The sequence below is a fragment of the Prionailurus bengalensis genome, chromosome B2 (assembly GCF_016509475.1).
Source record: "Prionailurus bengalensis isolate Pbe53 chromosome B2, Fcat_Pben_1.1_paternal_pri, whole genome shotgun sequence".
NCBI lineage: Eukaryota > Metazoa > Chordata > Mammalia > Carnivora > Felidae > Prionailurus > Prionailurus bengalensis.
In genome coordinates, this window is record NC_057349.1 from 40,440,323 (window position 1) to 40,456,253 (window position 15,931).

At 43.9% G+C, this 15,931-nt stretch overlaps 1 protein-coding gene across 2 annotated transcripts in view; it reads left to right on the forward strand.

The window, feature by feature from the left end:
• The first annotated feature begins 3,621 nt into the window (after positions 1–3,621).
• Positions 3,622–15,931, forward strand: part of BICRAL (BICRA like chromatin remodeling complex associated protein) — a 79,785-nt gene continuing 67,475 nt past the window's right edge. The window contains exon 1 of one of the 2 annotated variants that reach the window (XM_043591424.1): positions 3,622–3,742. The gene's annotated coding sequence lies outside the window, so the exon portion shown is untranslated. The remainder of the gene's footprint in view (positions 3,743–15,931) is intronic. The other variant, XM_043591422.1, reaches the window with a different exon arrangement.

Genomic DNA, 15,931 nt, shown 5'->3' on the forward strand with positions numbered 1-15,931 from the left:
TAGTTATAGATTGATTTCGTGTTCTAATGCATCTTGTAGACTGGGCTGTTTTTCTTTTATCCCACAAGTACTGATTGTGAGCTAACTACATACAAAGTACTCTGCTAGGCCCTCAGAGAATAGTAAGCCCCTGAGGAGCTCCCCGTCCAGGAAGGAACATGAGAGAGAGAGATTAGGTTGAATCATAGGAGGTGGCCGTTGGGAAATTACATGGTACGTACTAAAATAAATCACTGGTACATAATTAAAATAAGGCAACATGGTATTAGCTAAATATTGTGACCTCTCATACCTTTAAGCTACCATGCTAAACATTTTGCATGCACTAGTTCCTGAATCCCTAAAATAACTCTCAGACATGATTATAATTGTTCCATTTTATAGATGAGGAAGTAGAGGCTCTGAGTGGTGAAGTGAGTTGCCCAGAGCCACATACCTCGGATGTGACAAAGGTAGAATTTGAACCCAGGTCAGCCTGAGTACAGAGCCAACGCACTTAAGCCCCAGAATATAAGTACTTCTAGAGGTACAAATAAAGGTATATGCCTTATTTATACACATTGACCATTTAAAAATTTTTATTTCACAAACACTTTATAGAGCACTAACTCATCTGATACATTTTGGGATTTCTGTGATCAGGACACATCTGGTCATGCATATTGCTACTTACTCTCAGCATTTGTACTCTTCCCCTTCTGAGAATGGCCCACCAACCAAGGGGAGCATTTGGAGAGAAAATACAAACAACAACAACGACATGTATTTCACCTTGTATTATGTGGACATGGAGCCTTTATTTATGACGTGTATTTGGAGGCACAAACACATGCTAGAACATTTCAATTATAATTTAATTTCTTCCTTTTTTTTTTCCTATGTCCACTTGCTCTTCTTTCTAAATCACACACAGAGATGGGAATCACAGGAATGACCATTTAAATTGTACATACTTTGCAGGCAGTACTGTTAAAGTGATTTGTATATAGTCAAGCCACTCTAAGAACTCTCCTCTTAAAAAGCTTCCAAATCGTACATTCGGATACCAAAATCCTGTTGATATAAACCACAGTTTAAAATTTTATGTATAAAGGCTTATCCCTTATTTTAAAATGTTTTTTTCTTTTTAATCACATGGGAAAAAATAAAGTTTTTTATTTTGTTGTATTATTTAACGATGTCCATTTTGGTGGTGATCTGGCGAATCTGAGATTCTCCCCACTGCTGTTCTGGGATTTTGCAACACACCCCAAAATTTAAAATTAGATTTGACAGCTGGCATTCTCAAAGTATGTTGTCACAAATTAGAGGGCTGTCCCCTCTGCCTATGCCACAGTGTTGAACTCTGTTTAAAACAGGAAGGGGTGTTTGTTCCCAAGATCCTTTTTCAGGCCTTGAAGAGGGGGGAGTTTTAGCATCAACCTGACTTGGGGTCCCCCACCAGCCCTTATTAGATTGATGACCCCAGGCAAATTACTGAAATCATTGGGAGCCTTAGCTGCAAAATCAGGACGATTAAACCTTACTCTACAGGCTTGTGTGAAGGTTTAGCCAATAATGTATATAAGTATGTAGGTGGTACTTAGTAGGCTCTCAGGAAATGTCGGTGCTCTTATACTTTGGACATTCTTTAAAAATCCTGCAATGCCCCATACTCTTTATAAGTATATAAATTCAGTTCTGTTTGGCGATCTTTTAAAGTCAAAGTTGTGTTTCTTTGGGGTTTTGGGTGACTCGGGAGAATAGCTTCCTGAAATCCATTAATATTTCATTGGAACTGTAGAGCAACAGCTGTAGAACTTGCTTGGTAGGCCCTAATTGCCATGAATAATCCATGAACTCTTTTGAAATGTAATTCTTCGAAATGGGTATTATAATTAAATTCCAGCCAATCCAAGGGCACTTTAAAACATGTTTAAAAATTTCCCAAGCCAATTAGAAAACTGGTTGGTCCAACTGTCAAGTGTAGAGAAATATGCTAATTTATGCAAAGACTACTGTTCCAGGAAGGCCCTGACTGAATGTGAAGCACATTTTCTGAGAAAACACCTCGGTGATACTATGTGATACTAAATCACTGAATATATTTTTAAGGCATGTCCAAATACAAAGCATACATTGTGAATGACAGAAGAGCAGTTACTAGGGCAAGATGTGGTTTGTTTTTTAAAAAGATTTTGTATCTTGAATATGACAACATTGTATGGCAACCTTTACATTTTTATCTTGTGCAATATAGGTTAGTTACAGTATCCTTATAAAAGCAAGCAAGGCGCACTAGTGTTATGTTTTTTAATTCTAAGAGGGTATAGAAACTAAACAGTTTCCCTTAATTTAAATCTAGAGATAATTGTTATTTGAAACTCACCAAATATCTGGGAGACATGGGTCTGAATATTCTGTTTATCCGCAGGACTCCCACTGCTCTATGTATTACAAACTAACTTAAAATAATTTGGAACATTTCTGGGGCTTACATACGGAAGTTTTTAAAAATCCAAATCACATTCTCGTCCAATCCATCGTTTACCTGCCCTTGATGTTTATTTAAAAGAGAACGAGACCCCCACTGTATTTTTGTGGGCATTTACAGGAAAAGTAAATATAATTAACTTAGACACAAAGGCACCCCTTCCCAATCCACACTATCATAATTAACATTTACATAAACGCTCTGAAGGCTAGATGGTTTATGGAGACGTCTCAACAGTTTGAGATTTGAGATTAAAAACGGGTGGTAATTATACTTGCACCAAAGAGTGTTAAAAGAGTGGGTAGCTCCCTTTTTAAGACTGGGAATCATTTAATGAAAATTCCACAAATGTAGTAATAAAGGATATCTACACAAAGAGAAGGCAGTAGGAATTGGATGTTTTGAGAGTGACTTAATCAGCTCCTGACCTTCATCTTGGCCGCCAAAGTTGTGTTGTGTTTTGTTTCTTTTTAATGTTGACTTACAGATATCACAGATAAGGTTTCACAGCATTCCGTAATGGGAAGAGAGGGTGTTGCAAAGGAAAGCCTAGTACATTTAAAAGTTAGAATGAATCAGTTATTTGCCAAATAACTAAGTAAAAGTGTTTCAGTTTTAAAAAAGGTATATGCAAAAAAAAGTATTTACTGGTTCTAATCAGAGTTCTAGACAAATATTGTGGGTTTTGTTTTTAACCCCCCAGCGCCCTCCTCCCCCGTCGAGCTAAAACTGGTGTGTGTGTGTGTGTGTGTGTGTGTGTGTGTGTGTGTGTGTGTGTGTGTGTAGGGCGCCTGCAAAGAATAGCACGCATCTTGTAGATCTTAAAAAAAAAAAAAAAAAAAAAAAAGCCAAATAAACCTGTTTCTTGAATAAACCAATACATTTCTGAAGTTAAAAAGAATCCCAAAGGAAACAGGAATTGACAGCTTGGGAGCTTGATTTTGGAAAAAAAAAAATTTTTTTTTTTTAATTAAAAAACCCCTAATCTCCACATTTCTTGCTAGGCGAGAACCGAAGTTTGGAGGTAGACGAGCAGGCGAGCGGTTTGCCCGGGCGCAGAGCATGAAGGCCGGGCGGGCGCGGGGAGCGGGCGCCCGCCGCCCGGCGCGGGGGTGAGCGAGAGAGAGAGCGGAGCGCGTGTGGCCGGCGCCGCTCGGCCGGGAGCTCCCGCGCCCGCGCCCCGCGCCCCGCGCCCGCCGCCGCCGCCGCCGCCGCCCCTGGTGCGATGGCGCAGAAACCCCGTTGACAAGGCACTGCTTTTTCATGACGGTGAGTTTCCCTTTGAGTGTATTATAATTTTGTGATAAAAATTTCAAGGAGAAAAAAAAAACACACACAACCTCCTTCCTCTGCCTCTTTCCTTCGGGGAGGGGGAAAGCGAGGGAGGGGGGGCTGGAGATCTATCTCCAGACAGACAGAAAAGAAAGAGGAGCAAATTAAACACCGAGTTGCCAAAACCAGGATATTAGGTTTCAGCCCAGAGAGCTATTGGCTAAGGCTGTGTTTTTTTTTTGGGGGGGGTGGGTTTGTGGGTGGGTGATGGTGGTGGTGGGTGGATGTTTAATGGACACGGAGAAAAGGGGAATCGAGTGTTTATGCCTTTCCCAGCGCCGCCCGGGCCCCGGGAAGACCAAGTTCAGTGTCTCGGGCGGGGGCGCGGGCGGGCAGGGGGCGGCGGGGCTGGGCTGGGGGTGCCTCGGCGGGGTGGGGGCCCGGCGCCTTTTTTTTTTTTTTTTTTCCTTTTCCGCGGATGCAAATTTCTGGAGCGGGGAGAGGGAAGAGAGCCTGGGAAGGGGGGTGGCGTGGCGGTTGGTGGTGGGGAGGAGAGGGGAGGGAAGCCTTTTAATGACTCATTGATTGAGCCGGTTTAAAATTAGTTGTGTGCGCGAGTGTGAGTGTGTTTTCCGCCCCCCGGAGCCGCCGGGAGCCGGGAAGGAGGGAGCGGGGCTCGCCGTGGGGAGGACGGCGCGGCGAGGCCGCGAGCAGGGGGCAGGGAGGGCCAGGAGTGACGGCGGGCGAGGAAGAAAAATAAGCTTTTCCAATCTCCTCCCCTCGGTTTTCCCCCCCTCATTTCTTTTCTCTCTCGGAAGCTCTTGGGTGTGAATCGCATTTTCTTTCTTCTCGGCAAAATGGACCCCGCGTCTCGGGAGGGGGAGGGGAGAGGGTGGGGAGGGAGGCGGCGGCAGGGACCGGGTTCCTTTTTCACCCTGGCTGCTTCTTCCCTCCGCTTCTGCGGGCGGCCGCGCGAGAGCTCGGAGCCGGCCGCCGGTCCCAGCCGGGGCCCGGCCCTGCGCGCGCGACCGCCGGCGGGACTGGCTCTTCCCGGTCGCCTCGCCGCCTGGCTCCGGAGCTCCGCCGAGGACCCGCGGCCGGGCCGGACCAGCCCTCGCGCCGCGCCGAGGACCCGAGGCCCACCCAGGCACTTTCTGTCGGGCCCGCGCGGCCGGACCGAAGAGACGAGAGGCTGTGGCGGCACTGTTTTGGCCGAGAGCGCGCGGGCCCGACGCGGTTCGCGCCCCCCGAGTCGCCCCGAATACGGGATCTTGAGGGGGGGGGGGAGCGCTGCGGCTGGAAGGCGCTAAGATGGCGCTGGGCCTGGCCCGTCGCCAGGGCTGGTGGCGCAGTTGCTCCGCGGGCGCCATCTTCCCTCGCGGCGCGGGCGGCGCCCTTCGCGGACGCTTCTCCGGCCCGGGCGCCGGGAGGGCGAGGGCGACGGGGAGCCACGGTTGGGGTGCAGAATTCTGCAAATGGGGCCGGAGCCGAGGCCGGGGCCGCCTAGCCTTGGCCTTCCCCGTGCCCCCGGACCCAAAAGACGAGGAGGCCGGCCCGGAGCGGGAAGGGACCGGGGCCGGCGGCGTCCTGCTCCTTAGCACTTGTGTTGGAGGGAAGAAGTGGGCTTGGGGTCGGACCTTGCGGCCGGCGGGCTCCCTCTCTGAGCCCGCAGACCCCCTCCGGTCAAATTTGGAGGGGAGGGGAGGGGAGGGGGCTTCTCGTTAGCTCTTCTTGGGCCTAAAACTGCACGGCTTTGTCTTCCCTGGCCTGGCCGAGGGCAGGGCAGGGCATGGAGGCTTTTCCTTCATCCTCTTCCAGTTAGTTTTGAAGAGTAGAGTCAAACCAGGTTACAAAATTGCAGGAAGAAAGAGTCGAGGGCAGTGTCTGCCTTCTAGTGACTCGGTTCTCGATTGGCACCCTACGTTAGTTTTATTTCTTTAGTTGCTTTATTTTAAAACAGTCCTGGAGAGACATTTATGTAGTCAGACTGTGAAAAGGTTATGGGTTCCAGTGATTTGAAACATCTTGTTGGCTTTCATTTTAATTATTCCAAATGGTAGTGATTGAAAACAGTTCTCAGAACTCTGATCCGAAAAATTAAACTCTCTTTGAAACGCTTAGACTTTTTTTTTTTCCTTTCCCTTTCAAAAACAAAAACAACCCCCCCCCCCCCCCCGCACTGTTTTGGCTCATCTCTTTCTCATCGGTATAATAATAAGGCTTCTCAGTTCTCTGACTCCCCAGAGTGTTGCCTTAAAATCATTCATTTAAGTATTTATCTGTCGTGTCGTAGGTCTGTATTAAGAGATGCGTGTGGGTTTTAACTGTTTTTGTTACTGAAAAGATTATTGGGAGGAGGAAAAAAGTCTAAAGCTCACATCTCCCTAGGAGTCCCCAGAGATGGAAAGTAAGTAATTTCTAGTGGATAAAAGTAACATCGGGGCACCAGTAAGTGCGTCCTCGTGTTTATAAACAGTCTATATAGTGGCCGGTTTATCCCCTTTAATAAGACCTTACCATATATTGAACACTACTCCATGTGTGTGTCTGGTCCTTTACTTAATTCTTATTTATATCAGCCCTGCAGTGTTGATTTGATTATCTCTTTATACCAGAGGATCACCCAGATACACAAATTTGTTCTTGGTCTCACGGTTTTAAGTGGTAGAATTGACATTGGATCCCCAAAGCCATGTTCTTGGCTTTACACACATGGTGTCCAAATCCGAGTTTCAAGAGCAACCGGAGCGAGATATGTTTAAATACAGATTTGTAACCTCACCTTTGCCCCCCATGATTTGTTAGGGCCAGTAGGGTTTTTCTGTTACTGTTGGTTTCCCCAAAACATCTGATGTGTTACACAATCTCAGTTTTAAGCTTCTGACTTTCAACTTCCTGCTGTCCCTAACGCCCAATTTTGAAATTCTGGCCCACCCAGCAAATATGTAGGAGTCTGTGTTAGTCGACAGCTGTCCAGGTGATTCCACTGTGACACAGATATGCATTTGGAATATCGCTATACTGTATACCGCGTGCTGTGCTGCTGGCTCTTTTTTGAATGGAAACGTGAGGCCCACCCATATTGCTTTGAGTTTCAACACGGTTTTATTGCTCGTTCTTTTTTCTCCTCTAGCTGCCACTTACCAAATTATTGAACCTTTTCTTACAGAAAGAAGGTTTAGGTATTCTAAGACTTTAAAATCTCAGTACATTTTCCAATGTGTATCTCCTTCTGCTGAAAAGTTATATAACATACAGGCTTCTAGGTCTAGCTGGGCCATCTAGTTTAGTCCAGACAGCTGTGCAACAAAAATAGAATTGAATCTAGGATTGATATAGAAATGAGGAATAGGGTAGAAAAGATTCAGAGGTGGGGGAGGGACCTAGAAATAAATCCTTGGGGGAAAGGATTCTTTTCAGAATTTTGAATTCGGAGGGTATCTTTTGGGTTTTGGGAAGTAGGATGGTGAAGTGGCTCTAAACATGAGACCTTTTAAGAACAGAGGAGGCTTTCAGGACACGGAAGGTCAGGAAGAAACATCCAGAGCAGGTCATGAATAGCTGACCTGGCCAAAATGGGAGGAAACTAAGCGATAAAAATCATTAACTTCTCTGGAGCAAGAGCCATGTATACTTGTTCTGTGCTTTCCTTTCTTTATTTCTTTAGTCACTGTTGTGTTTAATAACTGCTAGGGGGAATGGTTAAAAACTTTTGTGATGCAGATGTCAAAATTATGTTATGCGCACATTTCTCTCTCCTTCCGCATTTGAACATTTTCATAAGGAGCGACTCTTAAGCACCTGTGTGCAGTCCGTGTCCAGTCTAGACTAGTGGGCGGGTGGAGGTCTAGGCTTTGACTGTCCAGTGTGCTTTTTCTCCCTTTGTGTTTCATGGTAAATGCCAAAGTAATTATATTCTTTGACTAAAACCCAGTAAAGCTTGAAAGGAGAAGAAATCTAAAATAAACCTGCTTAGAGAGGAGGAGGAGCGTCTTCATTTTATTTTTATTTTTTTAATATTTATTTTGTGAGCGGTAGAGTATGTGCAGGGGAGAGGCAGAGAGAGAGAGAGAGAGAGAGAGGGAGACAGAGAATCCCACTCAAACCCACAAACCATGAAATCATGTCCTGAGCTGAAATCAAGAGTTGGACGCTCAACGAATCGACTGAGCCACCCAGGTGCCGGACTAGCTTCATTTTAAAGTAGCCTTTAGTGGGGGGGGGGTGCCTGGCTGGCTCAGTCAGTAGAACATGTGACTCTTGATTTTAGGGTTGTGAGTTCAAGCCCCACATTGGCTGCAGAGATTACTTTTAAAATAAATTAGTTACCTTAAAAAATAATAAAGTGACCTTTAGTGGGATTCAAGGCAGACCAAATCTCTGCCCTCGTGGAATTTAGAGTATAGTGGGGAAGACAGGAAGTAAGTTAAACACAAATAGTCATGATAATTGGAGATTAGAAAAAGAGTAAAAAGTTAAGCTGGTAGATCTATAAGAATGTATTGTGGGGAATGACTGTTTTGGCTAGTGAGAGTCAAGGGGCATCCCTTTAGAGAGTGATACTTGAGCTGAGGCTTGAAACATGAGCTTGTACTACTCGCTGTGTGGAAGCTGGGGGGACAGTCCTAACCTGTGAACAAAGCGCAAAGACCTGGAAGGCCCAGAAGGGCGTGGGTGTTAGAGAATTAAGAGGAGAATGAGATAAGAGTTGAGAGATCTTCTAGGGCCTCCTGTATTCGGCTGTACCAGGAGTTTGGGGTTTTGTTTTATTCAAAATAACAAGCTATTGAAGGGCTTTCATTGGGACAGTGGTTATTATTTGGTGGGTTTGTTTTTGTTTTTGTTTTAGAGAGCGAGGGTGCAAGTGAGCGAGGGGCAGAGAGAGAAGTGGGGCTCATCCAATGCAGGGCTCCAGCCCAACCGATGTGGGACTTGAACTCGCAAACCGTGAGATCATGACCTGAACCGGAGTCAGATGCTTAACGACTGAGCTGCTGTTTTTGTTTTCAAAGATCACTGCTGCTGTATGGAGCAAGAGGGGAAGTAGACAGGGAGGCTATTGCAGTAGCCGGCTCAAGACTGATGGTATCTTAGGCAAACACAGTGGCAGTGGGGATAGTGCAGGGTAGATGGTGGGATTCAGATATATTTTGAAGGTGGAATCAGAGGTATTGGCTTAATGAGTTGTCTGTAGAGACGGAATCAAGGAGGCCTTCAAGTTTCTAGCCTAAGCTTTGGTGGCCGATGGTGCCATTTGCTGGTTGGAGAAGACTGGAAGAGGAACAGGTAGGAAGGGTGGGTAACGAGTTCTGTGTGGGACCTGTTATGTTTTTGGAATACTTGCAAGACCTCCAAATGGAAGGTCAAGTGGGCAGTGAATATTCAAATTGAGCTGATGGGAGTGGACATAAATTGTGGGAGTCACTAGCATACGAATAGTATGTCATGGAACTAGTTGAGATCATTTGTCATCATAGAAGTCTTAACATCGAACCCTAAAACGCTTCCAGTGGCTAAAGGTTGGACAAAAGAGACTGAGAGGGCCATTAAATGGGAAGAATGGATTATTCTTTTCAAGAGAGAGAGAATGGTCTTCTCTGCCAAATTCTCCTGAGAGCACTGAGGATAGAGAAATGACCGCTTGGATTTGTCAACATGGAGGTGGCTGTTTGACAAGGAGTTTCAGTGGCATATGGGGATGGAAGCCAAATCAGAATGCACTGAGGATGGGATGGGGTGACCGTAGCCCGCTTTTTGGGGAAGTTTTGCTGTAAAGTCTGGAGAGCGACAGCACAGCAGTGGCTGGAGAGGGAGGTAGGGTTGAAGAAGTGCTTCTTTTTAAATGGCGGGGAATGGAAGAGCATTTTTAAATAGACTAATGGGAATATTTAAGAGGGAGGCAGTGACTAACAGAAGAGAGATAAGACTACCAAAGGAGCAGAATTCTTGAGAAGGTGAGAAGCTATTCAAAACACAAGAGGGTTTGCCTTTGACAGGAGTAAGACGACTTGCAGAGTGGCAGGAGAGGAGGCAGAGAATATGGGCACAGCGCAAAGACGCTTATAAATTGGGGATGGAATACACGGCTTTATGATCTGTGTTCTCAGTGAAGTCTGAGTCAAGACCAGCAATGAGGAAGAAGGGGTGTGCGTGGTCTGAGGTGAGAAGGACGCCTCACCTTGGACAGCAGGATTGTGAACTAAGTCCCTGGGAAGCGAGGTAGGATTGCTGCACACAGGACTGCCTGGCTGTGCCTCGCCTCTGAATTTGAAGTGAAACCGGTCCATCCAGTTGTGTAGTTTTCTGCCAGCAATATCCAGCTGTTCCAAGGGAAGCCAAGAGCGGGCAGGGGATTGGTTTGACCAGGACTGGAGTTTTACACCCTACCCCATCCCCCACCCCCACATGTGACAGCAGAGAGAAACTAGGACTTAAAGGTGGTTTCAGGGGACAATTAAAATGAACCTTGGAATGTTAGCTGGGTAGGCAAGCAAGAGAAGAGAATGGGGGTGGGGGCCATGAAGTTAACCATGAGACTTGTTCTTGGTTAATAAAAAATGAGTTAATGGGGAAAGAATTTAAAGGTGGGTTGATGAAAAATCCTGGAGTTGGATAATAGCTGCAATGGCACAGCATGTGAATGGGCAGAAGGCCACTGAGCTGGACACTTAAAGACAGCACATCATGTATTTTACCACAATAAAAATAACATCTAAACATTTGTGGCAACTACAGATGTTACTTGCACACTGCCTTGGACTATTTGCAAAGTACTGCATTTTTTTTTTTTAATGTTTGTTTATATTTGAGAGAGAGACAGAGTGTGAGTGGGGGAGGGGCAGAGAGAGGGAGACACAGAATCCAAAACAGGCTCCAGGCTCTGAGCTGTCAGCACAGAGCCCGACGAGGGTCTTGAACCCACAAAGCATCCATGATGTGAGCCAAAGTCAGATGTTTAACCGATTGAGCCACCCAGGTGCTCCTAAAATACTGTATTTTCTATGGAAGACAGTAGCTTTAAAAATTGTATCTGAAATTACCGGGGCTAAGGAGAGTATCTCCACTTTATCATGGTCCCAAACTTGAGTGTGCAAAATAGTCACCTAGAGATTCTGGAGTGGGACCAAGAAATTTTAAATTTTTTCTTAACCTGTTCACTGACTTATTCTAACCCTTCAGCATAGCATTTAAAACAAGCCTGGCATGGGGTGCCTGGGTGGCTCAGGCAGTCGAGTGTCCCCTTCTTGATTTCGACTCATGTCCTGATCTCACGGGTTCGTGGGATTGAGCCCCTCATTGGGCTCTGTGCTGACAGTGTGGAGCCTGCTTGGGATTCTCTCTTTCTCTCTCTCTGCCTGTATGCTGCTGTGTCTCTCTCTCAAAATAAATAAATAAACATTCTTTTAAAAACCAGAGAAGCCAGGCATTCGGCAAACATTTGTTGACTAAAATGTTTGACAGTCCAGGTAGAGTAAAATGATAGGAACCAAAAGGAAAGGTTTTTGAGATTGGTTGAGATCAACAGTGCCTTATACATTCTGATCTCTGGGGGTGATGAGAAAAAGCAGATTATGGGCTGAGGAGGGAGAAAGGAAGTATTGGGAAAATCATTTTTTTTTTGAATTTTTAACGTTTATTTATTATTGAGAGACAGAGTGTGAGCATGGGAGGGGCAGAGAGGGGGAGACACAGAATCCAAAGCAGTCTCCAGGCTCCGAGCTATCAGCACAGAGCCTGACTCGGGGCTCAAACTCACAAACCGTGAGATCACGACCTGAGCTGAAGTCGGATGCTTAACCGACTGAGCCACCCAGGCGCCCCGGGAAAATCATTTTTTAAAGATTCAGACAAAACCAAATGGAAATGGGTAGCGCTCCCTTCAACCACGCATTTCTGCATTCTTTGAGTGACGTTCATTCACTTTCTCATAAGGTCCTGTGTTCCTCAACCTGCCTACAGAATAGGTAATAGTAAGGTGAAATTCGAGAAAAAGAACAGGGTAGATGATAAGATTCAAAATAGATGTCTGTGGTCTCCACTGGAAAGATAGCAAGGTCATTTGTTAGGGGTGGAGGCAAAAGGCTCGGAGTTTAAGGAGAAAAGGAGTCAATTTGTGGAAGTATCAGATGGGGGGGGGGGTACCAGAAATGGGACTTGACTATAATGAGGCAATGTGAATTAAGCTAACATAGGAGATCCATCTCTCCGTGGTCAATATGATCTATAGTAGAAGTGGAAAATACAGTGAGGGGGAAGGGTTGTTCAATTAGTGTGGAGAAGTGGGAGAGCTGACAGGAAAGGAATGGGGTGTGGGCTTTAAAGGAAAGCCCTAACATGGAGACCTTGTAAGTGGTACCTCACTTTGTGGAAGTTGGAGCCCAGGATGTGGCTCTCCTGGGGACGGCTTGCCCATTTGTAGTGCAATTCAGGAGAGTTCCGGGGCTGTCCGCATGTTGTATGGGAAAGTGGAAGAAAGAGGTCTTGGGGGGAAGCGGCTGTGGGGGCTTTGATCTATTTTTTTTCCTCACCTCACATTGCATCCAATCAGGAAAAGATCCTGAGACCTCACTGTACTAGATCTTAAATCCAGGTTCCCCTTCCCCTTAATCTTTATCAACTTTAATTCATATGGTTGTGACTTGATGATAAATTTTTAATAAAGTTGTAAAATTGAACATTTTCTGGTTTTGTGGGTTCTTTGGCTGTCTTGCAAACACATTAAACACTTCTATTACCTGAAATAAAAAGGGTGAATGTGAAAATGTGAGGGAATGAGGTATGAAAAGTATTGTCTTTCTAGCAAAGGCTTATCTCAGTTCAGCCAAAATCCAGGATGCTTCCTTGTATCATCAGAAATTATGTTTTCTGTCCTCACCTGTAGTTGGAACATTTTCACAAGGAAGAAAATAGGGGGGAAAGAGAAATAATATTTGTTAAACCTTAACATTATTTCCGGCCCTGATGTTTTAATATTATTAAATTCTCATAGTAACCCTGGAGGTAGGTTTTGTCTGTAGAGATAATGAAACTGAGGTTTACAAAGGATAGATAACTTACCCAAGGTTCCATTACTAAGGGTCAGAGCTGGGATTTGAATGTATACTGTAGACCCATGCATCATACATTTTGCCATCAGTATTAAGCCCGTGCATAGATTTAATTGACAGATGACTGCCTACTGAACATTTTAATATATTAAAATTGGATGACGTTGATTTCAGTAGAAGGACTAGGGAAAAGTAGTGTTTTTGGTGATAAATAAAAACTGCGACCAAAAACACCAGAATCTCTTAATGGTGATCAATTCTAGGTCAGAGCTCTTATTCTGCCCCTTCTGCAGATAACTAGGTTTTTATTTGCACAGTAAGGTGAGTCAAACATGGGGACTGTTTTAGCTCTATATTTGGTAGCAATCAGAGATTATGAATCATATCTTTCACTTAAAAAAAATCCTAATTGGGAAAGAGAACACTTAGGACCTTAATTAAGCATGATACGGTGCAGCTCGAGTTGTACCCGTGCTTAGAATGTCAATACAAGCACAGTAATTAGAAGTACAGATTTGGGATGGAAGTACTTAAAATGTTCAGGAGCACCTGGGTGGCTCAGTCGGTTGAGCATCCGGCTTCAGCTCAGGTCATGATCTCACGGTTTGTGGGTTCAAGCCTCCATCAGGCTCTGTGCTGACAGCTCAGAGCCTGGAGTCTGCTTCGGATTCTGTCTCTCTCTCTCCCTCTCTCTGCCCCTCCCCCACTCACGCTCTGTCTCCCTCAAAAATAAACATTAAAAAATGAAATGTTCAAAGTGTGATTCACTTTAAGGAAACATTCTTTCAAAGAGGCCATACTGTAAGGTTCAACATAAGGCACATTTACTAAGTGTGGCCAGTAAGATAACATGTCAAAAGGAATTTTTATTTCCTTTTTGACTGTTCCAAAAGGCTTAGCCCTGATAGGCAACAGGAGTAAAAGATCGTGAAACACTCGCCCTGTGGGTTCTTGAGTTCACCAGGGCTGAGATCTACAGCTCAGCCGCATGCTGCTTACTGAACACTCTGAGGTAGCACATGAGTTCTTCATGCAAGGCTGCAAGAACTAACTTGAATTTTCCTCCTTTGCCCATTGAGAACCAACTCTATCACTGCTTATTAGTGGGAAGCCTAAGTTGGGGAGATGAAGAATTTCAAAATCTTGTGGTAAGTGTCACGCTGGAGAGAATCTCAAAATTTGTTATGTGGTCTGTAAATATTTTGACCATAACTAAGGAGTAATAAGGCTGCTGTTGTACGTGTTAGAATCAACCACCCATAAAAGTTGCTTGCAGTATATTTCAAGATGACCTCTTTTGAACTTCTTTTTTAACGTTTATTTATTTATTTAGAGAGAGAGGGATCATGAGTGGGGTAGAGGCAGAGAGAGAGAGGGAGAGAGGGAGAAATCCCAAGCAGGCACTACCCTGTCCTCACAGAGCCCATCGTGGGGCTCGATCTCACTAACTGTGAAATCACGACCTGAGCCGAAACCAAAGTCAGATGCTTCATGGACTGAGCCACCCAGGCCACCCCTCCTTTTGTACTTTTTAAAAAGATAAATCAGCTTATCTGGTTTCTTCAGTTTTTAGTTTAGAGTTTTTAGTGCTCCTTAGAAAATATTTTACAATGTTATGGCCACCCCCATCAGTGTATTTTTAGCAGTAAGTTTTCAAGCCCTAAGCATTTCCTCTGAATTAAAAAAAAAAAAGCCATAGTTGTTGAATAAGCTTAGTTTCAGTGCAGTATAACTGATAGTTTTGTGAATATAAAATAGGATAGTTTATAATTTTTTTTTTTCAGAAATCATTTCTCAGGGCACCTGGGCTGGCTCAGTCATCTCAGGGTCATGAGTTTGAGTCCCACATTGGGTGTAGAGATTACTTAAAAATAAGATCTTAAAAAAAATCATTTCTCAATAAACAGCACTGGAGAAACCTGGATTCCATTTTGAGAGATTAAATTTAAAAATCTTTGTGTTTGTCAAAGTTGTTACAAAGTAAAATTCACGGCAATGAAAGTTAGAAAACTTCAGTTTTTTAAACTAGAGAAAATTTTAGTTTTTTAAACTAGACATAACCTGGGAAGTAGAATACTAGGATTTTCTTTTCATGTGAGAACTGTCTTAAAACTTAGAAGTAACTCTTTCCATGTATAGACAACTATTACCCACAAAAAAAAAAAAATCACATTTTTTTTCCTCCTGATTACGGAGCGTAAAAGTTATTTTCATGTGGTTTTGATTTGGAAGTATTTCTTCCAGGATTTAAAATAAAAATGCATGCTGCTATATTTAGATTTAACTCTGGCATTTCCTAGAAGTGCAAAGAAATATATTTAGAAATAGGTCACTTTATTCTTCCTATTTGTATTCTGATTCACCAGATCTGTGAGAATCTTAGGATTGGAGAGCTCCATGGAAGCCAAGCCCTTTTCTCTGGGTGTGATCACACTTAAAAGATTAATATTTACTAGATATGTTTGGGGCTGCTTTATCCATAGACCTCAAGATGGCTTTTTTGTTTTACTGTTTTACATGTTTGTCTGACTTCATATGTCACATGATACCCTTATTATTTTCTGTTACAGCATATATCATGTAGATAAAACAATCTGAAAGTAAATGTCCAGAGAGAATAATACAAAGAGAAATGAAATTTGGGTAACCATGCTGTTTGAAAAAAAGGGGTGGGGAGGACCTTTACATACTTAGCAATGTAAAGTGGACATTATGCCATGGAAAATACCAAATACTTACCAAAGAAAATGTGCTTCTCTTTTTTAGATGGTATCTTCTGAGTACTAATATATTACTGTACATGTTTTTTTTCATTTACATGGTCATATTAAAGTTTTACGGTTAAATTAGACAAATAATCGATTAAGAACTTACCCTAAGTCGTGCAGGAGTCTGTTTACAGAGCTTCCCCTTCAATCCTCATGGAGGAAGTTATGCATGTGCAGCAGTCAAGGTGAGGAAAAAATCTGCAGCTAATTTAATTTTTTTAATATTTGTTTATTTTTGAGAGAGACAGACAGAGTGTGAGCAGCGGAGGGGCAGAGAGAGAGACACAGAATCCGAAGCAGGCTCCGGGCTCTGAGCTGCCAGCACAGAGCCTGACGTGAGGCTTAAAACCACCAACTGGGAGATCATGACC